Here is a 24,795-nt window from a genome sequence, read left to right on the forward strand (position 1 = left end):
CCACCTTACATATCTTAAGAGAAAGTCATCAAAGTCCTGTCTAAGGCTAAGAACACAGCATCTATGTGAACAGATGACATCCCAAGCTGTCTTCTAAACAGGTTAAAACATGAACTAGCATCACCACTAAGTACCCTTTTCAATCATAGCCTAACCACAGGCTTTGTTCCTGCAGAATGGAGAACAGCTACAGTTATTCCCCTCCACAAAGGTTGCCTAGAAACAGACCTAGGAAATTACAGACCCATAAGCCTGACCAGACTCGTCCATAAGGCCATGGAACGTATCATTATGGACATCATAAATAAAGACATAAGTGACCTCCAAACCCTGGATCCTACCCAATATGGCTACATAAAGGGCAGATCCTGCCTGTTAAATCTGGTGGATTTCTTTGAAAGTGTGACTAAGGCCATTGATGAGGGCAAATCTGTGCACAGTATACCTCTACTTACCAAAGGCTTTCAACACAATCTCACATTCAGGCATTAGCAACAAACTTAGCAAACTGAATGTAAACCCCTTCATTCTAAGATGGGTTGCAAACTAGCTCAGAAACCGGGCACACACCCTATCAATGCGGGTGACTCCACATCAACCAACAGACCTGTTACCAGTGGGGTGACACAGGGGTCATTACTGGGCCCCCTACTGTTTGGTATATACTTCTCAGACGTTCAGGTCAAAACTAAAGGGTTGTGGCTGACCAAGTTTGCAGACAACTGCAAACTAGGTGCAATCATTAAATCCCCAGATGATGTCAGTATACTCCAGGATGGTCTCACACAGACCAACGACTGGGGCATTAGTCATGGTCTCAAACTGAATGCCAAAAAATGTGTCATCATTCTCTTTCACACAAACAATGTCCCTTCACACTATCAAATTAATAACAATACCCTAAGTACCCATGAAATGGTAAGTGACCTGGTGTCACAGGTTGACCGTGACCTTAACTTGTACCACCACAAGTCTACTGCTGTAAGGAAATCTTTCCACGTATCTCACTTAATTAGCAAAGACATTGCCTTGATAGCAAAAGAAGTTATAACCCCCTATACTCGGCACTTATCAAGCCCATAATTGAGTATAATGCCCCATTTGGTATGTACCTTACTAAGCATCTGCAGCAACTAGAAATGCATCTGAGGTTTCTAATAAAGAAGATCAAGAGCCTCCAGCATGTGCTTTACACAGACCAACTAAAATTCCTGTCACTATACACCATATCATATAGCCTTCTTAGGGGAAACTTATGCCTGGCCTACAGAGCAACCCAAGACCCAAACCTAATTAACTTACTGCATATCCATAAATCAAATGGGTCTAGGGCTACCCATTCCAAGGACTTAAATATGACCTGTGACTTAAATAGGACATGCTGGAGGCACAGACTTATCTCCCAGTGACTGCTCCATCTTTGGAATGGGCTACCAATGCATGTGAAACAGAGCACCTCTATGATTCTGTTCAAGAGAAACCTGGATGAGTGGTTAAGGCACCACAAATTCTTGCCAAGGTTAGTGCCCACTACCCTTCTGGACATGGGTAGTCATCACTAAAAGCAATCTTGGATATTGACTATTACCTTTACTTTATTACATTGGGTTGAAATAGCTAGGCTTAAAATGACCTCTGGGTCGATAGCCTAATAATCTCCTATGATCCTATTTTCCTAGTAGACCCACTTAAATCCCTGTTTAACCATAGCCTGAGAACTAGCTATGCTCCAGCAAAATGGAGGACAGCAACAGTTATCCCTCTGTACAAAGGGGGACCAACAAACAACCCTTGGGGAATTATAGGCCCATACGCTTGACTAGCCTCATATGTAAGGCCATGGAAAGAATCATTATAGTGTCCCAAGATGGTGGACTATATACACGTTGCTTTACAAAGTCCATTGAATATGTGGGAGAAATGACAAATGTAGGTTTTATAAGACAGAATTAGGAAAAAGTCACACATTTTGTTGTCGGTTGTGATATACTAATGGCAGAAGGCCTGTATACTGAAAGGCATAATAATGTGGCAGTACTGTTGCATTGGGGATTGTGCAAACATTATAATATTGAAGAGTTGAAAAAACACTCGAAACATAAGCCACAAAGCATCATGGAAAATGATGACATTTATAATCAAATGGGATCATCCATTACCAAGAGTTCAAAAATAGATACAAGAAAACTAGATATAGTAGTCCATGAAAAGAAGACAAAAGTAGCATTAATCATTGAAATTGCTGCACCCAGAGACTACAGTGTCTTATGTACAGAAAGACATAAAGTCATAAAATACAAGGATTTGCAGGCAGAAATGAGGGGAATGTGGAAGAAAGATACCCAGACAGTTCCAGTAGTAGTAGTAGTAGTAGTAGTAGGAGCAGCAGGTCTTATAAAAGACAATTTACAATCGTACTTAGATGTTACTGATACATGTATCACAATGCAAACTGCAGAAGGAGTCATCACTGGGCACATTTGGGTGTTGCAAAGAGTAGTTCTGGCTAATATCAAAGACTGAAATATTACTAATTTATGAACTGAAATCATACTTTGACTTATGAATGGGGTCCATTCCTGTAATAGTATTAGAAACCCAAAAGACTTGGAGAAGTTAAAAAAAGAGTGAGACCTTATTAACAAGGACATAAATAATCTCCAAACTCTGGACCCAACACATTTCAGATTCATTAAAGGTAGAGCATGCCTGTTAAACAAGGTTGACATATTCAAGAAAGTCACCAAGGCCCTGAATGAGGGAAATACCACCTATCTTGACCTAATCAAAGCATTTGACACAATGTTCCACTCTGGTATTATAAAGAAACTCTCCCAATTGGGAATTAACCCCTACATTACCAGATGGGTAGCCAACAGGCTCACCGACTGGACACATAATGTCAAAGTGGGTTACTTCACCTCTAGCAAAAGACCAGTCACCAGTGGTGTAACATGGGGTTCTATGCTGGGCCTCTTATTGTTTGGTATTTATTTCTCAGATGTCCAGGCAAACTTGGATGGCCTGTAGCTATCCATGTTCACTGATGATTGCAAATTTGGAGAAATCATTGCGGCACCAATGATGTTAATATAATGTAGACAGGGTTAACTCAAATGACTGGTGCCAAAGCCATGGAGTAAGGCTAAATACAAAAAAATGTGTTATTATTCCCTTTGGGAAAACATTATAGACAGCACCCCCCTAAGCGTTGACCCAGTGGTACATCATCTGAGTTCTCAGGTTGATAGCAATTTGAACTTTGACCACCATGTATACGCAGTAGTAAGGAAATCCTCTATGCGGCACATCTTATAAGTAAAAGAATTGCATTTAGAACTAAGGATGTTATAATTCTATTATACACAGCTCTCATCACACCAATAAATGAGTACTATGCTCCCTTTTGCATGTACCTCACCAGACACCTGCAACAACTGGAGATACCACAGAGCTTTTTCACCAAGAAATTGCAGGGTACACAAAGCAAGTCTTACATGGAACGACTGAAAGCCCTGCCATTGTATTCTGTCTCCTACAGGTTGTTATGGGGTGACCTGTGCCTAGCTTACAAGGCATTCTGTGACCTGACCCAGATGCAAATGCTAGACATTTGTAAATCAAACTGCATGACGGTCACTCACTCCAGGGATCCTGACATAGCCTCTGACATGAATAGGTCATGTTGGAGAGATAGATATATCTCCCAGCAACTGCCACTTCTCTGGACAAGGCTTCCAATTCATGTAAAACAGAGCCCCTCCTTGACCTTTTTCAAATGCATCCTAGAACAATGGATGGGTGACTGCACATTCACTCCTGGGGTGGAGCCCATGTCCCTCCTGGAGAGAGGAAGTTGTTATTAACTACCATAGACCCTTACCACTGCAAACTTCACACACCTAACCACCGACAATTGGGACAACTCGGGATAAATATGACTAGGCTTGTAAAGGCTCCAGGCCTGTTAGCCTAGCAAACTCTTATTGAAACTATGAAACCCTAGACAACTGCAGGATGGAGAGGTGCACATACACACACATGCAAATCCACATGCACACACACAAACACACACAGAAACACACACCCACACCAATCTATCCAGCCTCTCACACATGACAGAGAATGTAATCTAGCAGGATACTTGTGAAATACACACGCACACACACACACACACACACACACACACACACACACACACACACACACACACACACACACACACACACACACACAAACACACACACACTCTCAGAGCACAAGCATGGAACACACTTGTGGGCCATTTCAAGAATGGCAAATTCACTAACAGCATGCCTTTAGAATGTTGAGTAGGGGTGGCTTAGTTTCCAACGAAAACTTACTCTGAAACAGGGAGGCATAAGATTCTACACAGGAGGCTGCTAACTGAAAACAGACTGAAAAAACAGGTGCTGTTGGGCAATAATAATAAATGATGTGTCATTGTGCTGCCCCCAATTCAAAAAACATTATTTTTAAATTAGTCAGAAGAAGCAATGTATTGATTTTTTCCTTCTTTATCTTTAAGGAGTGAACATAGGATACCATAAAAAGACCCTTCTTTGCACATTTCATGACAGTATGATTGCAATGAGTCCTCCTTCTGGTACCTGCAGCTCTACCTACCTGGCCCTTTTCTATAGTCATCCCATTATTTTGCTTCCAAAAGAAAATGCAAGACAGCAGAATTTAATAATTTCTATATCACAAGAATTACTGCTGATAATGACTATTCATTTGTGCTAAACCAAAAATAAAAGAAACAATTCAAGCACATTATAAATGTGGCTGAATAATATCATGCTGAGTCTACTTTGTGCATCCTCAGTAAAGGCATACTTGAATTCAGGATTCCACTCCACAAAAGATCTCTTAAATCATTCCATCACATGAGTCTAAGGACATAGTCCTCCCAGAGCTAAAAGCAACAGGACATCAGTCTGATATTTACAACTCCATTTCAGAAGTACATATGGTGTCCTGGCAGGATCAGTCCCCACCACAGCAACTGCTACAGCTTTATCTATGCTAATCTGAATAACTGTCACAGGTGTTAAGTTTCATTTATTTTTATATATTTATTTTCTTGCACAGTGAAACAACTCAAAGCCATTAAACGAGGATGAAAGGGCATACAGAGAGAAGGTGGCATCTCTGATCAGTTGGTGGGAGAAGAACAACTTTGACCTGAAAGTAAGCAAGACCAAAGAGATTATCATCAACTTCATGAAAAGGACCACAAACCACCCAGTGCTCAGGATCAATGGTGAGAGTGTGGAGAGGGTTAAGAGTACAAATGTCCTGGGTGTATACATATCAGGGGATCTTTTGTGGTCGGGAAATACCAGCCAACCGGTCAAGAAAGCACACAAATGCCTCCACTTTCTCCTGATATTCTCTCCACCTTCTGTAGAGGTGCAATAGAGAGCATCCTCACCTGCAACTTCAAAGTGTGGTTTGGAAGCTGCACAGTTACAGAAAGGATGGTGTTAAAGAGTGGTGAGGGTTGAAGAAAAGGTAACAGGTTCCATTCTTCCAGCAATACAACATCTTTATTCTGCAAGAAGCATCTGAAAGGCCATGAAAATAATACAGGACAACATGCATTCTGCACATGGACTGTTTAATCATCTGGCATTAAGCAGGAGATATCACAGCATCTGCTGCATGACTACAAGATTCAATAACAGTTTCTACCCTACAGTGATTAGACTTCTGAATTCGGAACTAGTCCCAGAGGTCTGGACACATAATAAGTAAAATTTTATTTATTTCTGCAATATATACTTACATATATTCCAAGTAAGTGAAATGTTTATTTATTATATCCATTGTTACTCACTTAAGTGCAATATTAGGCAAATAACATAGGCATTTCAATCTGTAGTGTGTCTTGTTTTACTTTAAATAGGGTAGTTAATTTAACTCAGGGGAGGGTATTCATTTTTTATATGAGTGTTGGTCAATGTCTCTGCTCTCTCTTACATGTATTGGGAGTAGTACTGTATTTGTTAGCTATGTTTTATTTCTCTGCTTGTATGTGTTGTTTCACTTTCCTTGGTAATTTCAAGAATTGAGCAGATGCACGAAATTTCATTTAGGCTACGTGTGTAGTTCTAAATGACAATAAAGTTTACTTTGAATTTGACCTTAAAAGAAGAGGAAAAGCCTTATCCCCCAAGTGGGGGCTTGCCCCCACCTCTGCATAAACTTAATTGAATATACCAACTCTACAGTCACACAGTAGATAGGACAAAGAAAAAAATCACTGATGTGCCCCGTGGAGCCACAAATGCAAGCATATGCTGTTTTGACCAACCAAGCTAGAAAAAAGAAAATTGTTTTGCAATATTTATGTTTAACGGAGGACTTTATCTCTGACGGTGAAGTTGTTTTTCTGCATTGTGTTTTTGTTTTTACCACTGGAGAGCATGGCTGTGGGATAGAATATCGAACTTGATTTTAATCCGGGAAGAAACAGTGCTATGATGGAGAAAGAATCATTTGCGAAGTTTGTTCGCATGGACACTAATCCACTATTATTTTTGGAGTTTGATAGAGATACTCAGAATGAAGATATTATTGATTATGATCTGCAGGAGTATTTAAAGCTCTGTAGAGAATTTGAGGATGCTTTGATTAGACTAAAGAAAAATCAATGGCAGAGAAGGCACTTACAGGCTTGTCTGCATTTTAACGTCATACCTCATGGCCTTAGATTGGTCAAGATGCCAACATACGATGGTTTATATCTGGAGTTGCTGGCATGTTGGCAGCAGCTTAACATGGATACGAGCTTTGGATATATCAAATTATTGATTGACCACTCTATGGATATATAGAAGGGCCTGTTGGATGGGCTAGATGGATTGGGAAAAAGTATATATGAGCACTTCTCCCATATAGCTGCTGATAAAATCATGGAAGAGGCAATTTTACATGCCTCTTTGGTAGATAGAAAACTGTAGCTGTAAAAGACCTCTATGTTGGAGTGGGACATTAAAGATTTTAATGCTAGTAATATCTTCTCTTGGCCGAGAAGACCAGAGAACTCTAAATTACATGATAATCATAAAAGGGCAGTAGAGATGGAAACTGCACTTAAATACTCAACAAAGGCGGGGTCAGCAGTTACAAAAAGTAGTGTTACTGCTATGCAGGATGTTGAGAAAGAGGTGGAGACTGTTGAAGTGTGAGCACAGATACATCAGGAAGCTGTGATGGCTTCTTCAAGTAACACTAATAGGGAGAAGGTGATGAGACCGAAAGAAGGGCACAAACATGTAGCAGGTAATAGCAAAGGTTTTTTAACATCACCTCTCCCTATATCGAATCCAAAGGAGCGACATAGATCCGAGAGCTGAGGCCAGAAGTGTCATAAGTATTCAAACAATTGGAACAGTGCCCCATTGGTGAAGATGGTTTAGATATGGAAAACAACTTGATATATAATACTTTGGACATTGTCCTATCTAAAGACCAACTAAAAGTACTGAGTAAGGGTCGATTGTTTATACCTGCAACAAGTAGTAATTTATGTGATATTGTTATAGACATTAAAATGTTTTGCAGGAATTTAATGTTTAAAATAATGCTTCCAAAATTGACTGAGCAGTAGTTTTGTTTTAAAAAACCTAGTACTTGTATACTGAATTTTGATATACATGTAGAGGCATTTTTGAAAACGTGAGCATGATTTGGTTGAAATCTATAATTCCCCTAGAGGAAATGGGATGAAAAGATTTTATAATTTGTCAGCTAAGGAACATGAAGCTCTGAGAAAACTGGAAAATAATAGAGATATCACTATATGCCCCGCAGATAAGGGCGGGGTGATAGTGGTAATAAATGGTGTGGATTATTGAAGAACTTTTACTTTGCTGCTTTCTGATTCAAGTACTTATTGTGACATTAGTTTGATGGATGTAAAAAGAATTATATGTGAAGTGCACAATGAACTTGCAGATTGTTTAGCTTGTAGATATATTAGTAAAGAACTGCACGGTTATTTTTTTATAGAGACACCAGTGGTACCCATATTTTAAGGCCTTCCTAAGATGCTTAAGTCCATTAGCAACCCTCCATGTAGACCTATAGTGTCAGGTAATGGTTGGATCACAGAGCCAATATCTATATATCTGGAAAAGACGCTGCACCGATTGTTATTAAAGGTTCAGACAGTGTTACTTGACACAAAAGGTTTTTTGATATTTCTGTACAAGGAGTAAGAATTGAATCCACTTAATCAGAATGTTATTTTTGTTACATTAGATGTGTGCCCATTGTTTACTTGCATACTGAATGACCTAGAAATAGAATTTATGAAAGGCTTCCTGGAAGAACATAGTGGTTTGTGTAGAAATTACATCAATACTTTGTGTATGTTAATGGAGTTGGTTCTGTTGAACAATGTTTTTATGTTTAATGGAACCTATTACTATCAATTAGCCAGGGTAGCCATGGGAACCCCGTGTGCGAACATATATGCCAATATTGTGATGGCCCACTGGGAGGAGACTATGGCCTTGACCAATGATGCCTACTCCAAGTATGTAACAAATTATAATAGATTTGTGGGCGATATATTTTTTATATGGAGGGGATCAGACCCTGAGCTCACAGAGTATATAAGATTTTTCCAAGAGACTATACCTTTCTTGAAGTTTACATCACATAGATCCACAATAGAAATATATTTCTTAGATGTTAGGCTTAGATTAGTTGATGGACATTTGATTACTGCACCGTTCAGAAAGGAATTTAAGAAGAACAACTTACTTGAGAAAAGTAGTATGCACCCGCAACATATTTTTGAAAATTTTGTGAGAGGGCAAGCACTGCGGATATCCAGGTTAACTAATGATGATAGGATCTTTGTAGAACAAGAACAGAATTTACAGACACAGTCCTTGAATAGAGGATATTATAGTGCCTCTTGTCATGATGATATTGCAAGAGTGAAGGAGGAGAGAGTAGGAATTGGAAAATATTTTTTTTCTAGGAGGGGATCCCAGCTGAATATCGCAAGTAAAAGTTTTGATCGAAGTAGGTGCAGAGTATGCATACCCTATACCTCAGATGATGAAGGGATTATGGAGGCATTACAAAGGAAGTGGCACATCTTGACTGTCAATGGTAAGATAAAAGATTTAGTTGATGACAGACCAGCTGTCACTTATAAAAATATGAAGTCATTTAAGAAATGTTTATGTAACAAAATAGGTATGGGGCAAGAAAGTGTAACATTTGATAAGGAAGGCACATATAGTTGCAAGAGGTGCAGCTATTGTAGCTATATTCACAATAAGAATGAGTTTATTCATCCTGAGACGTTGAGTGTTTCATTTTTCATGTTATGCAAATTGTGTTACATGTAATGTGGTTTATCTAGCTAGATGCATACAATGCATGGAATTTTATATGGGCAAAACAAATCGCCCACTAAAAGATAGAGTTAGAGAGTATCTTTACTATACTGGCATGTGGGATGTAAGAAGTGCATTAGCTAGACATACACTACAAATGAGAAGAGAACATAGATATAAAGTTACTGTAATGCAAGTTCTATATGCAGATAAGAGAATGGGAGACATATGAAATTTAACGGAGATGGCAGAACAGAGATGGATAATTCGGCTTCAAGACGATAAGGGATTTGGATTAAATGATGCGGTTACCCTTAAACCTTTTTTGAAGGATAGGAAACTACCACATTAAGGGTAGGTCTACAGTTTGTTGTTATGGCTTTAGTTAATGTAGTTTTGTGATAGGATATGTTATACAGTCTCTGCTTTGTCGTCAATGGTATTTTAATATATTGTTTCCTTGACATTAAAGTCACAAATTATTTTAATATATATATTGGTGTACACAGTTGTTAGTAGTATTCATTATCGTTAGGCAATATTGAGAAGCTCTATGCATGACTATTTGAGTAGGTTGATTGATTTGAAAGAGTTTGCGTAAGTATCAGGTGCTTTTTAACTTGATGTTTAATATCTGATTGATTGCTATGGCAATTAATGCATTAATTGCTTAATGAGCTTCTCTTTTTAGTGTTTTAAATATAGAGAGGTAAATTGTGTTTTTATAACAGTCTGAGGAAGCATGGTTGACCCATGTGAAAGCACTTACTGAATTTTATTGTTTTTTATTAAAGTTACTTCTCCTTAGTTCCAAGCCATGTTTGTCTACTCCATTTGTTATCTTCTGTTTTGCAATATTTATGTTTAACGGAGGACTTTATCTCTGACGGTGAAGTTGTTTTTCTATTAGGTAGAAAAAAGACAATCTTTTCAAACTACAATGTTTACTGACATAACTTGACCCATCAAGTAATGTCATTTTTTTTTTATTTCTAATTATTTACTTATTGCAATTATGGATCTGTATGAATCTAAATTAATGGCACAGGTTAAGAGAAACTTATGGAGCTTTGACTATAATGGGATTAAATGGGGAATGCCTTGAACTTGTGCAAATAACTATAAATTAAGTCCTTTCCCTACTTCTTTGTGATTCATAGTCACTTTATCTCTGCCTTTGTGCCATGCACACATATCTTACAAATACAAACTTGTGCTTTTTTATCTACTTTGCAATCAGCAAAGATGATTGGTTTAGTTGCAAGCCTGGCTATTTATCCCCCTGAGCTGCTTGTCATGATGCACAGAAACCGCAGGCATGCAGTGGCACTCTATGGCTTAAATGGCATAGAAAAACTCAAAGATTAACACATTATAACTTTGCTGACCCAAAACTTCTTGATAGATTCAGAGTGAACAGTAATATTGTAAGGGGTTTAAAGTCTTTGTATGACCCACAGATGAGGACTGAGAGGATGCATAGTCTTCCTAGGCCTTTGACTACCAGGGCATGTACAGCCCTCACTATACTTACCATTGGGGCCTTCCAGAGACAAACTGTGAACACAATCAGCATTTCTCAGGCTTCTCTCTTGAGGATTTTTCAGAGGTTCCATGAAACACACTAAAAATCAGCATTTTATTAAACGTTAGTGCAAAATACAACAGGTAAAATAAACTTTCAATATTTGGCAACATTATACATTAGACAAAATAAAAACATCTAAAAAATACAAAAAGAGAAGAAGCAAAAATATGTGGAAACAATATAGAGATAAAATATTATCATAAGCAACCAGCAAATCAAATATTTGAATGTCTCCATTTTAGTTGAGTTATTACATCATTATTAAATAATGTGCAAATGTGTTGAAAACAACTGAAACTGTATATGTTTGGCAAAATAGGAAAATACATTCTGCTACCTTGCTGCCTACTCAGGGCAGAAAAATAAAGAAGAAAGAGACAAACCCAAACATTATATTACTGAAATAGCCAGGATGATGCTACGTAGTGACCAATTTATCCCTGAGACAGAATGTTAAAACATGACTATTCCTGATATCCCTTGCTATGGGAGTCCTTCTTACAGATAAACCACAGTCTCTGCTCATAAGAGGAAACCACTGTAAAATGTAGTTGAGGCTAGATTTCCACTGACTAAAAATAATAGCAACTGTAATGTGACTAACCATCCTTAGCCAGTTTCTTTGAAAACTGGATACATGTTGATGTGTAGCTGTTAGCCACAAAAGCTAGAATCCAGTAAAATCTAGATTTGGAAGGCAGCATCTTAAGGCCAATAAAGCAGCTTTAAAGACCCTTTTCAAATTAACTTGCTTTTTGCACATTTTTAAATCATGTGTAAATAATCTACTGCTGGTACTTCACCTCCAACATAAGCAATTGTAGGCCCCAAGTTGTGTAAAATCCCTGAGAGGATAGTTCTGTCATTGATTAAGTAGTTTGTAGTACATGAAAGCCAGGACTGAATTGTCACAAAATGTCCACCACACTGCTTACCATTGATGTTAAGTCACATTGATACCCAAAGCTGCAGCCATCTTTGGTTGAAGATCTCTTTAATCCTCAACAAACTATTTATAAAATATTTAGAAATAGATGCCAAATTACCGATCTGACATGATCTGGTATGCGAAAGAGTAAGAAGTAGTAAAGTAGAGTACTTTTGTTGTTGTATTAGTTAAAACAGCATGGTACCTGTGGAGATGGAGAAGCATTTAACGTAAGCACACATATGAAGCAAAGTAGCAAGTGCTGGTATTTTTGAAAACTGAAATGAAAGAACCCTGAAAAGTTCATCCTTTAATTTGCTTAGATGTAAAATATATGCCAATATAAGAAAACATACATCAAAATTGACAGATTTGATAAAATAATTTTTTATAACTAAATGACTGGCTCCAAAGGATATTCAGTCAATTTTCAAATATATAGCTGAAGATTTGGCAACATCTTCTATGATAAGGGAGAGAAGACAAAAGCAAAGTACTTCTGCTACCTACATTAAAACAAATAACTGTTCTGTAACTTTACAATTGCAATTTGGATATGTAAATAAAATTGAGCTTACTCTGGGCATTTGTATAAATAAAAATGCAGAGATGGAGAGCAGATACAGAATGTTACTGAAATGGCAAAATGAGCTCAAATTAATCAAACTGTAGACTCAGCTGGATTGGATGCCATTGGGTTAATGCATCAATAAATAAAAGTATTAATAATGTTGACTATGTGTGATAACTCAAAAGGTATTGTGTCTTTAAATTCATTCAATGGCCTAACAGAAGAGTTGTAATTTATAACTGAGAAGCTGTCCACACTTAAAGTTATTGCTGTTGTCAAGGAATCAACCGACTACAAGAGGGGCAGTAGAAACAGATCTCTAAAAATTAATTAGTGCAAGCTAAAATATGTAATTTGTATTTTTGATAGAGGAAAACAATGATAAAATGGTCAACACAGAAGAAAAAAATGCCAAAAGAACACTTGTTGAATCTACAAAGTAGGGCTAAAAGAAAGAATCTACATATAACTTGTGTTTGGAAATAATGGGATAAGAAAGAGAACTTGGATATTTTAAATAAAATATTTTCAATGGCATTGAAATGTGCTTTGATTCAAACATTTTAGATGGATAGGCTTCACAGGATTTAAACATCAAAAGTAATCCAGCAAAAATATCCAAGAATGTTGTAAAACAATTGATAGAGATAAGACTTTTGCTACTGAAATAAGAAAACAAATTTAAGTATAGATGGTGCTTTAATAAAGATTTTGTGGATTTTTCTATGAGGTGGTTGATAAGAGAATTTTTTTTAGATCTGTGCTTTGTTTTGGCAAAATAATATTAAATAATCTTTTATCTTCCCAGCCAAGTTGAACATTATCTGGAAAGGAATACATTTGATATTTGATTAGCATGGCATGAGTTGAATGTTAGGGAATTTTAAAACTCCTATATTCTTCTGTAATTGTTCCCTATATTTGAGAAGAAGATGAGTGTGTTTATGTTTATTTTTAAAATTTAATTTTACTTATTTATGTATTTATTTATTTATTTATTTTTTGAGCATAGCTTTTTTTCCACAGGTGAGGAAATTTGGATTAAACTTTCAACTGTTCTGTACAGTCAGGATCTCAGGAATGTGAAATTTATCTAATTGTTATTTATATGAAAATGCTTAAAATTTGTAGTATACATATTAATGGTCCATATTCCTTTTAAAAGCTGTAAATTATTATGATAATTATTAGTAAAAGGAAGGGAAATAACTCTACAGTGGTTAAGCAGAATAGTACCTTGGCATTTATCCAAGTGGAAATCACTGTAGAGAAAGTCCCAGACCATATTTTAGCAAGTTATGTAACCCTTTATGTTTTTAGAATCACATAGCTAATACAAAGACCTAATGGAGGCACTAACCATTAAACCAAATAACCTAGTTTCTCAAAATTCAGTGCCACTCTTAATCCTGAGTTCACAGCAACCTATGTGGAAATGTTCACAGAGCTCCTCTACACACATGTAAATGGCTGTATAGAGGCTGGTGTACCTACTAGAAGTAAGCCCAAAAGAAACTCTAAAAACAAACCACACTGGTAGAATCCAAACAGTTACAGGGTATATAACAAAAGGAAATAAGTCATAGCTAAAATCAGAAAGAACAACTCACATAATGACAGTAGCTCTCTAATTAAAATAAACAGGAAACTAAGAGTACTAATTAAGTCTAACAAGGCTAGTTGAGAGGTCAATATAGCCTCACAGGAAAAGACAACCACAAGGTCTTCTTGAGCTAGTTCCAAAGCCTCAAAGGCAACACATATCAGTGTGGCCAGCTGGTGGTCAATGGTGCCACCTTCACTGAGCATAGTGACATAGCAAATTTGCAGGCTGTCAAAGTTAGCTCAAAATTCACCCCACTCTCCACTCTGCATCTTTGTGAAATACCTACTAGCATACTACCCCCACCAACTATTAAATGGAGCAGATCCTGGTCTTACTCACTATGGCCAAAAATACCCAGCCTCATTGGGTCCTGCCAATACCCTAGGATGCCTACTACATAGCTGGAAACATGACTTATCAAGACCATTTGAGTCACATTTTAACTATAGCCTTAAAACAGGTTTTGTACCAGGAGACTGGAGGACTGCAATGCTTATCCTACTTCCCAATGGCGGACTCTCAACTGACCCCAGAAACTGCAGCCTATTAGCCTGCCTAATCTAATATGCAAAGCCATAGAACAAATTATTCTGGAAATGATCAATGAAGACATAATCAGCCTTCAGACACTGGATCCAACCCAGTATGGCTTTGTCAAGGGAGGTCATGCCTACTAAGCAGAGTGAACTTCTTTGAGAAGGTCACCAAGGTAATGGATGAGGGGAGGATGGTGTATAGACCTACCTGGACCTGGCTAAGGAGCTTGATAGAATACCCTACTTGGATATAGTTGACAATTCACCAAGCTTGGTATAACCCCACCCCACCTTTATTAAGTGACCCATCACGTGTAGGGTACCTCAGGACGCCATGCTGGGATCGCTCCTATTTGGCATAAAGTTCTCAGAGGTAAAACTTAATGTGAAAGACCTTTGGCTGAACAAATTCACAGATTACTGCACATTGTGAGCTATCATAGATTCCCCCATGGTACAAACATCTTATAAGAGGGTCTAATACAGAGAAATAACTGGTGCCAAATCATAGACTAAAACCCAATTCCAATAAATGCATTATAGTGCCTTTTGGGAAAACTGCTATCCAGGCTAATTACTCCATTAATAAGATACCCCTGAAGGTTGACCCAGTAGTCAGGGATCTGGGAACATATGTAGACAGTAATCTGTCCTTTGCTCAACATGTGGCCAAGGTAGTAAAACAACATTGTACGTGATGCAACTTACAACGGCATGGCATCTGGGTCCAAGCAAGTCAGAGTGTCACTTTATTCAGCCCTTATCAGACCCATCATTGAGTATAATGCCTCCTTCAGCATTTACCAAACTAAACAAATGCAACAATTAAAATGCCCATAAAGGTTTCTTACTGGAGAATCTAGGGTATAAACACACTGTTCTGTAAGGATCACCTTAAAGCTCTATCTCTAAATTCTGTGTCCTACAGACTACTAAGAGATGATCTATGCTTGGCATACAAGGTAGCCTTAGATCCAGCTCTGGTATGTGTCTCAGAGGATCCCCCATGCTCTGGAACAGACTCTCTATCCATGTGAACCAGTGTCCATCCCTAACACTATTTAAGAGTATCCTTGACTTGTGGATGGGAAATCAGAAATAAACTGCAGGTTGGGCCTCAGTGTTCCTGATAGACAGAGGCAGACAGAAGCAGACAGTAGTACCCAAGCTAAATATTCCCACTCTAGAAACTTCCTAACATATCACCTCCTAATAAATGCCCATGATACATAGAGACACAGTTGAATTGAATTGCATGGGTAGGCTTATATAGGCCGTGGTGGTCTCTAGCTTAGTATATACATATGAACCTATGAAGTGTTTCTATTGTAAGAGACACATATAAGTGATAAGCAATGTCAAATGCTTTAAATTAGACATAAGTAGATAAAGTATATTTAATAATTTTGCAACTAGTAAAATAGCTTGAGTTATGACTCTAGTGAAAATGTCATGTGTGTTTACTACTGATAAAAGTTTTAAAGATATTAAGGAGAGGGCATATATAATATCATTATGTAGTAATGATAATAAGACAAAGCCCTCCCTCGGGGTAGTCTATGCACCCTTCAATGATTATGAATTGCTTTTGGATAATGCAACTGAAGGTCTGTAAATATTGCAAAATACTGCTGTGATGATAAGTGGGGACTAGAATGCTGTATGAAATCTTGAATTAGACAGATCATATTTCCCTAAAAAATTCTTCAAATCCTGAAAGAGATGGAAAGCATTTGGCAATTTTTTTGGAATGTGAAAATGTGGTTGATAGCTAAAGGATAAGATACACAGATGTGATGTTTTAGACAAGTTATGTACTAAAATCAATGTAATTTTTAGATCGAATGATGTGTTTTAATTTGTCATTTTGTTATACCTCAGCCTTTTCCTTCATCAGATCATAATTTAATTGAAGTAGCATAGTAATTCAAGCTGACTTTAAAACAAATGTTTTACTGAAGAGAAGAATGAATGCTAGATGATTTAAAATAGCTGAACTGTATATTGAAATAAACAGAATATATAATTTTTGGAAGAATAATTGTATGCAAAATGTGTGATTTGGATTTAAATGGGCTGCAATTAAAGGTGCTATTTTCAGTGATATGTTTTCTTTAGTAACTTTCTTTAGAAAAAAAAATAACCAGAGAAAAATGGAAGTACTGGATCAAAAATCGATTTCACTTAGAAATTTATTAAGTGTAAATTTTGATAAATATATTGGTAATGGAAAAGTAAATATGTAACTAGACATTTAGCCCAGAGTCAGGTTGATAGATGTGATGTCAAAAATAATTTTAGAACTGATATTCTTTATCAGGATAAAATAGGAAAGAGGTTAACTGCTCAATGTAGACAAAAGAGAACAATAAATTGTATTTTAAAGTACAGGATAGTTAATGGAAACACTGTACCACAGCATTATCAAATAATAGATCTAATACTTATTCAGTATTATGAATAATATAAATGATATAAACAGCAATGGCAAGAAAATATAGACCTTCCCCCAGATTCTGCAAGCCCTGAATAGCATGCAGGACTACTGCAGGAGCTTGAGCAGGCAATATGTCTGCCATGCAATCCAGGAATAACCTGTAGGGACATGCACGAGCGCTCCTGCACTAGTCCTGCATGGACTCAGCCCCTGTATGCAAAACACCCCATTTGCAGGAGAAATCCATGCAAATGAGGTGAATGTGTGATCCAGGGAGCTGGAAACCGGCTGCGCAAGACTAGTGTAATCTGTAGAAATGTACTGTGCCACTAACATACTACATTTCTACAAATTACAAAACGGAGGCATGACAGCTCCAAATAAAGGGTGGATATCAAGTAGAAAGCATGCCAATGGCCAACTATAAGGCCATTGGCATGGAAAACATTTGCAAAAATAAAAAAAAAAAATCAACTTTTATTTTTTTTTAGCTGATTTCAACTGTTTAAGCGTAGGGCAGCGGCACACAAATGGAATTGGGTGGAAAATAAGAAAAAAAAACATAAAATAAGCATTCTAACCAAATAACTATTTTGCCATTATACTCAATGGCAGGCAGAAGACAACAAGGCTAGTGAATAGTAGATGCTAAGGGGGGAGGCTCAGTGTGGGACATGTAACTATGCATCAGCATGCAATTCTATGCAAATGAGGGGAATGATACTGAATCCCAGATTTCCCCTGCATGATAGTTAGCACCCAGCAGTGTAAGAGGAGGAACAGCTTGGTGCAAGCCTAGGAGTTAGATGACATTATAGGGGTGTGTGTCAGGCATACTGTAAGCAGATTGGAGCCCTGTGGCTCAGGTTTGCTCCTAGCTTAGCAGAGCTAAGCAAGGTGGTGTATCTTTGGCTGCCTAATACTCTTTACATTGCCTAAGCAGGTGTGCGTGCCACGCACCGGGTTTTAAAGGAAAAAAAAAGTAAACCAGGAAATAGCAGCTCTGTGCACATTTGAGCACAGTGTTTGTGCGGTGTGCACCCGGGCTTAAACAGGAAGGCAATGGTAAGGGAAAACAGCAGTAGGAAGGTAATCTAGGAGAACTAGCATAGCTGGCAGGTGAAATGTATCAGAATCAGCCAATTACACAGGCAGCAGACCAGCCCAGCCCAATACACTACTATAAACTATGCAAACACCTTTCCCTTTGTTTTTTCCCATACTTTACATAACCGGTGTATACAAGCAGGGAACTTTTAACAAACAAAACAACAAAATGATAGGGGCTGCAATAGCTATGATACAACAACATGTGGAAGAGGCTGAGGGTGTTCAGGAAGTAAATGCTGTCGACCAACCCACAGTGAGGAGACGGAGAAAAATGTACAGACCCAGGGTAACTTACCAGGGGGTACATGAGCTGGAGATAGTGGAGCACTAAAGGGTGGACAGGGACCTCCTATGACAAATTGTTGAGCTGTGCCATCCATGCCTGACACACAGAACTAACAGAGGAGAACCCATCCCAGTGGATACCAAAGTTATGTGTAGGCCTAAGAATCCTAGCTACAGGAACCTTCCAAAGGCCAGCTGGGGATATGGTGGGGTTCTCACAGGCATCAGCATCCAGGGTACTCCACCAGTTCCTGGATGCCAAGTCAGCATATGCCGGTGAGCATGTATATTTCCCCAGCACCCATGAGGCATTGGCCAGCAATATGCATCTGTTCTACCAAATAGCGGAATACCCTGAGGCAGTGGGTGCTATAGACTAAATGAACATACAAATCAAAGCACCACACAGTGAGTGCAGCAGAGTCTACATCACTGGCAAGGACTTCCCCTCCATCAACTGCCAGGGCATGTGCAATGTCCAGGGCATAATAATGAATGTGTGTGCTGGCTGCCCTGGAAGCTATAACGATTCCCACATCTGGCATCTGACACAGCTGTACCAGAGATTTGCCAATGGGGACATTCCTTACGGTCACCTAGTGGGGGATGCTGGCTAAGCATTGGAGCCATAGCTGATGATACTCATCAGAAATGCACACACACCCGAACAAGAACGCCATAATGAGGCACACACACACAGACCAGAATTATAATAGAGCATGTGTTTGGGATTCTTAAGTCATGGTTCCAGTGCCTGGACACATCTGGTGGAGCCTTGCAGTACTCACCAGCTACATGTACCCAAATTGTCATCATATGTGCCATGCTACACAATATGATCCTGTGGAAACAGCAGCAGCAGGAACAGCATGGGGTAGGACCAAACAATCCCCACCATTGCCAAGGCCTGCACAGGCACAGAGTGACTAGAAGAAGAAAAACCTGACACTGCCCCAGTAGGCAGAAGAAGGCGTGTCCAGTATGCCCTGGCCTTGGAAAAGAGGCAATGCATAGCACATACACTGACACAGCAGAGACCCATGGAATGACACCTATCTCTGACTCACAAATACAGTAAAATGGATGCCAAACATGACACTACCTGTGCTCAACCATGTGTAGGGAGTGTACTATGTGCATCCGACATAGGCAGCCCTTCAGCACCACCCTCAATACTGGCACACCCACAAGGTAAGTCACTCAACCTACCAATTGCCAAATGAAATAGACTGTGTCATTACCTGTATCTATGGTATGGATGTGAGCCTGCAAGGGAATTGGGTGGCTTAATGTGATGGCAGCAGATAGTAGACACCTATAGTGGTAGCATGAGATCTGTAACAAATATGGGTGTCACCATAGTAGCCAGTGCTACACATGGTAACAAAACCCACTGCAGGAAATGTGCTGGGCCACATGTGTGTCCATATGACACACACATGCCAGTCAGGGAGGTTCACATACCCAACAACAGTCACAGCCAGTAGGACAGGTGTAGACAAATACAAACAAAGGCTGTGCTAATGCCACTGAATGATGCCTATGGGTAACCCCCTCCCCCAGGCCTACATATACAGACTATATCAGGTCAGTAAGTGGGATGTTAGTTCTGAAGGGTAGGAAGTCAGAAACTAATATGTAGGTCAATGAAACGTAGGACCTGTAGTACACTGACTTGCCTCTAGTCAGCATGATAGGTTATAAAACAGAATGAAATGGAGTACCTGACATACCAGCACAGTCATAGCAAATGTGTACAAGTGTCAGGTCTGCCCCCCCCCAATCCTGTGTAGCAATGTAGAAACAGTCATGTGTGCCCCCCATATCCAATGTAGACAGTAGTAACAGTCAGGTGAGCCCCCCATATCCAATGTAGACAGTAGTAACAGTCATGTGTGCCCCCCCAATCCCATGTAGACATGTAATAACAGTCAGGTGTGCCTCCCCAACACTACTTAGACATGTAGTAACAGTCAGGTGTGCCCCCTCCAATCCTATGTTGAAATGTAGTACCAATCTGGTGTGCCCCCCCAATCCGATGTACACACGTTGTAACAGTCAGGTGTGCCCCACCCAATCCTATGTAGAAATGTAGTAACAGTCAGATGTGCCCCCCCAATCCTGTGTAGCAATGCAGAAACAGTCAGGTGTGCCCCCCCATATCCTATGTAGACATGTAGTAACAGTCAGGTGTGCCACCCCAATCCTATGTAGAAATGTAGTAACATGTATGTGTAGGTATAATACCAGCAGACCACAGATGTCCAGAGGTGGCCAAGGTAGCAGGATAGATTGTAAAATTTGCACAATATGCAGGTACATGTGTGTTAGGTTGGTGTGTGTTTCATATTGTGTGAGAGTGGTCAGTATGTATGCATGTTGAAGTACGACCTGGTGGCCATTGCGCACTACTGCTGATGACAGGGCTAAGTCCTCACAATGGCAGTGACAAAGACAATTCCCACCAGTATAACACATGCTAGCAGTAAACCATTGTAAATGTATGGTGGTAATATGTGTCACCATCTGAAAGATTGACATGGCATGGCTGTTGGGCTAGATATACAAGCAGTACACAGGGGAAAGTACCCCAGACATACAGTATATAATGTGTAACTGTGAAATGGACACACCCTTGGAATTGTACATACCGGTATGCATCACATTATCTGGGCCTGTAGTAGTTGATACTGGTGTCATCTGCCCGAACACTTTACGATCACAAAAGTGGTAGGACTGACATATTGGGAAACAGCTGATGTACCTGCACATGGCAGCATAACTGGAATGCTCCCCATACATACTGCTAATTATATATACTAACTCTGGGACTGCACAATCCCTAGAGAAAGGAAATATTTCCTTACTCTGTGATTATCGCTCTTATTTACTTGTTGATCATTTGGCATTGACCTATTGTGTATCAGGACACTGTACATTCAATACTGTGTCTAACACCCTTATCATATGCATACATATAGATAGATATAACATATATATATATATATATATATATATATATATATATATATATATATATAAATACACACGTGTGTGTGTGTGTGTGTGTGTGAATAATATAAACTAGAGATAGTTTATATATTATATATATATGTGTGTGTGTGTGTGTGTGTGTGTGTGTGTGTGTGTGTGTGTGTGTGTGTGTGTGCGTGTTTATTTGTGTGTGTGTGTGTGTGTGTGTGTGTGTGTGTGTGTGTGTGTGTGTGTGTGTGTGTGTGTGTGTATGTATAATGTATATTGAATTGTATGGACACATTCACTTTCATGCACACACACACACATGGAGACAGGCATACAAGCAAACATATCCTCTTTGGTTAATTTTTCAAATGAAAGTAAAGAAGCCAAAAACAACAAACAAACAAACAAACTTTCATTCAGATTCATGGTTTAATCCCAATCCTGGCAGATAGGTTCAGTGCTAACACCCTAAAGGGCCCATATCTATATAGGAGGAATGCAGAGTCCCTGTAATCACAACTACGCAGGTAAAAGCTGCACTCTCTAAAGCCAAAAACACAGCATCCATAGGACCGGACTACATCCCAGGCTGTGTTTTACATGAACTTCAGAATGAACTGGCTCCTCACTTAAGCACCATGTTCAATAATAGCCTTGTATCAGGCTTTGTGCCCACTGAATGGCACACAGCAACAGTTATCCCACTCCACAAAGGGGGAGCCATCACTGTTCTCGGGAACTATCAACCTATTAGCCTGACGAGCCTGGTCTGCAAGGCCATGGAACGTATCATCATGGAACTCAAAAACAAAGACATTGGTAACCTCCAAACTCTGGATCCCACTCAGTTCAGGTTTGTGAAAGGTAGATCATGCCTCCTGAACCTGATTGACTTCTTTGAGGCAGTCACCAAAGCCGTAGATGAGGGTAAGGTGGTTCACACAGCCTACCTTGACTTCGCCAAGGCTTTCAACACAATCCCCCATTCTGGAGTTATAGCTAAACTCACTAAACTAGGTATAAATCCCAATGTTAAAAGGTGGGTTGCCAACTGTCTCTCTGACAGAACCCACACTGTAAAAGTTGCAGACTCCAAATCTGACCTCAAAGTAGTGACAAATGGAGTACCACAGGGTTCCGTCCTGGGACTTCTCCTGTTTGGTGTCTACTTCTCTGATGTACAGGCTAACACAGAAGGCCTCTGGCTAATGAAGTTCACAGATGACTGCAAATTAGAAGCCATAGTCAAGTCCCCAAATGATGTGGACATCCTACAGAAGGGCCTCACTGAGACAGATGCCTGGTGGCAGAGCCATGGCCTCAAGCTCAATGCCAAAAAGTGCAGTGTTATCCCCTTTGGTAAAAACTCTGTATCCATGAACTACCACATAGGCAGCAATCTACTTAACACTGAATGTGTGATAAGAGATCTTGGGACCCAGGTGGACTGTAGTTTCTCCTTTGATAGTCACATCGCCACAATAGTCAGGAAGTCCTTCTACATGGCACATCTCATCATAAAAGGGTTCTAATCCAGGAAAAAAGAGGTCATTGTTCCCCTCTACTTGACAGTCATTAGACCCATTATAGAGTACAACACTCCTTTTGGAATGTACCTCACAAGACATCTGCAGCAGCTGGAAAGGCCACAGAAGTACCTCACAAAGAGGATTACTGGCCTCAAACAAATGCCCTACACTGACCACCTCAAAAAACTCCAGCTTTACTCTGTAGCATATCGCCTACTCCAAGGTGATTTCTGCCTAACATATAAAGCTATGTCGAACCCAGAGCTGTTGGACATGCTACACCTGAAGAAATCCCACTCCCTCCGAGCTACATGCTCTTGGGATCTAACCTTGTAGCCACAATAAACAGGACATGCTGGAGGGATAGATTCCTGTCCCAGAGACTTCCCATACTCTGGAACAGACTACCCATCTATGTCAAGCAAAGTTCTTCATTAGCAGTCTTCAGGAAAAATCTTGATGAGTGAATGGGAAATAGGAAATACACCCAGGGATCACTTCTGTGTCTCTGCTCGACAGTGGCACAAGAAAATAACGTAAGCCAGGGAACCTTGTTGGCTAGGCTTACATAGGCCCTTGGGCTGATAGCCTAATATGTACCTATGAACCTATGAACCTATGAACCTATGAACCATTCATACACAAATATATTCACAAATTATAGGATAGAATAATGCAAAACATCATTTGAATAGTGTCTGTCCACATTTTAAAAACTTTCATTCAGATTCATGGTTTAATCCCAATTATTTTACAGTCTGTTTTCATTCTCTAAATTTGTCCCATCTTGGAATAACTTTGCTTACTCTCCCCAGGCTCCTGGGCTCATAACTCTCTTTAAAAGGTCCTAATAGTATTCTTGCTATTATCATTCTCTGTCCAACACTGTCCCACTCTGCATAGTTTGGCTTTCCAGATTGTAAACCAAACACCAGTTTAAAAAAAAATTAGACCATTGGAAGTTGTCTAGCTATCCTTCTCTCCTCCTATTCCCAAAAGATGAAATGTCCAACTTTTTGGAATTTGTTTGCTAAATATTTTTCCCATTCCTAAATGACTACAGTCCAGTAATGACTAACAATCCCCATATTGACAAAACATATGTATGAGGCCTGTTTACTTATCCTTGTACCTCCAGCAATGTATCACACTGTATCCTGCTCTTTGCTAAAAGGGATCTTATTCCATTTAAGTATCCAGCGCAAATGGTGGTCCCAGACCACTGACAAACCATTATGTTTAGCTGACATTTTTCCACAATCTGCCCATTTTTCCATTGAAATCCTAAACTTTTTTTCCACTCAGTTATCAGCTTATCTATCTCTTTACCATATTTATCCTTCATCAGCATCTTGTGCAACCCATTGCAGCTTACCTTATTTAGTTGGGCATCTATAAAAACTTGCACTTCCCTGCGTTCTCTCCACCTTGCCCCATTGCCATTGCCTTCATACCTAGTGAATTTAAACATCTATTGACTTTAACTGCTCAAACTATAATCATGTTCCATCTATCAAGCTCTATATGCTTCAAAAATGCACATATATTCAAAGCTGACAAAGCCTTCATCAGGTTACCCACTTCCTTTATCTGGTTTTCCTACTAATTTTTCCATGATAGAACTCAGACTTGTATATTTATTCCCTTTTTGTCCCATATCTTAATTCTCCATAGTCTTTGCAACCTTTAAGTTAATTTCCTAGACTAATTTGCAAATTTATCCCCACAACATTTTAAGCACCAGCCTTTCCTAAGACATTACTAGAAAAAAACATTGCTGCTGACACTGCCAAGATATAGTTCTGAAAATCAGGCATTCCCCAGCCCCCACTATGTC

This window comes from Protopterus annectens, chromosome 1.part1, assembly GCF_019279795.1.
Source record: "Protopterus annectens isolate FY-2018-M chromosome 1.part1, PAN1.0, whole genome shotgun sequence".
NCBI classification, from domain to species: Eukaryota; Metazoa; Chordata; order Ceratodontiformes; family Protopteridae; genus Protopterus; species Protopterus annectens.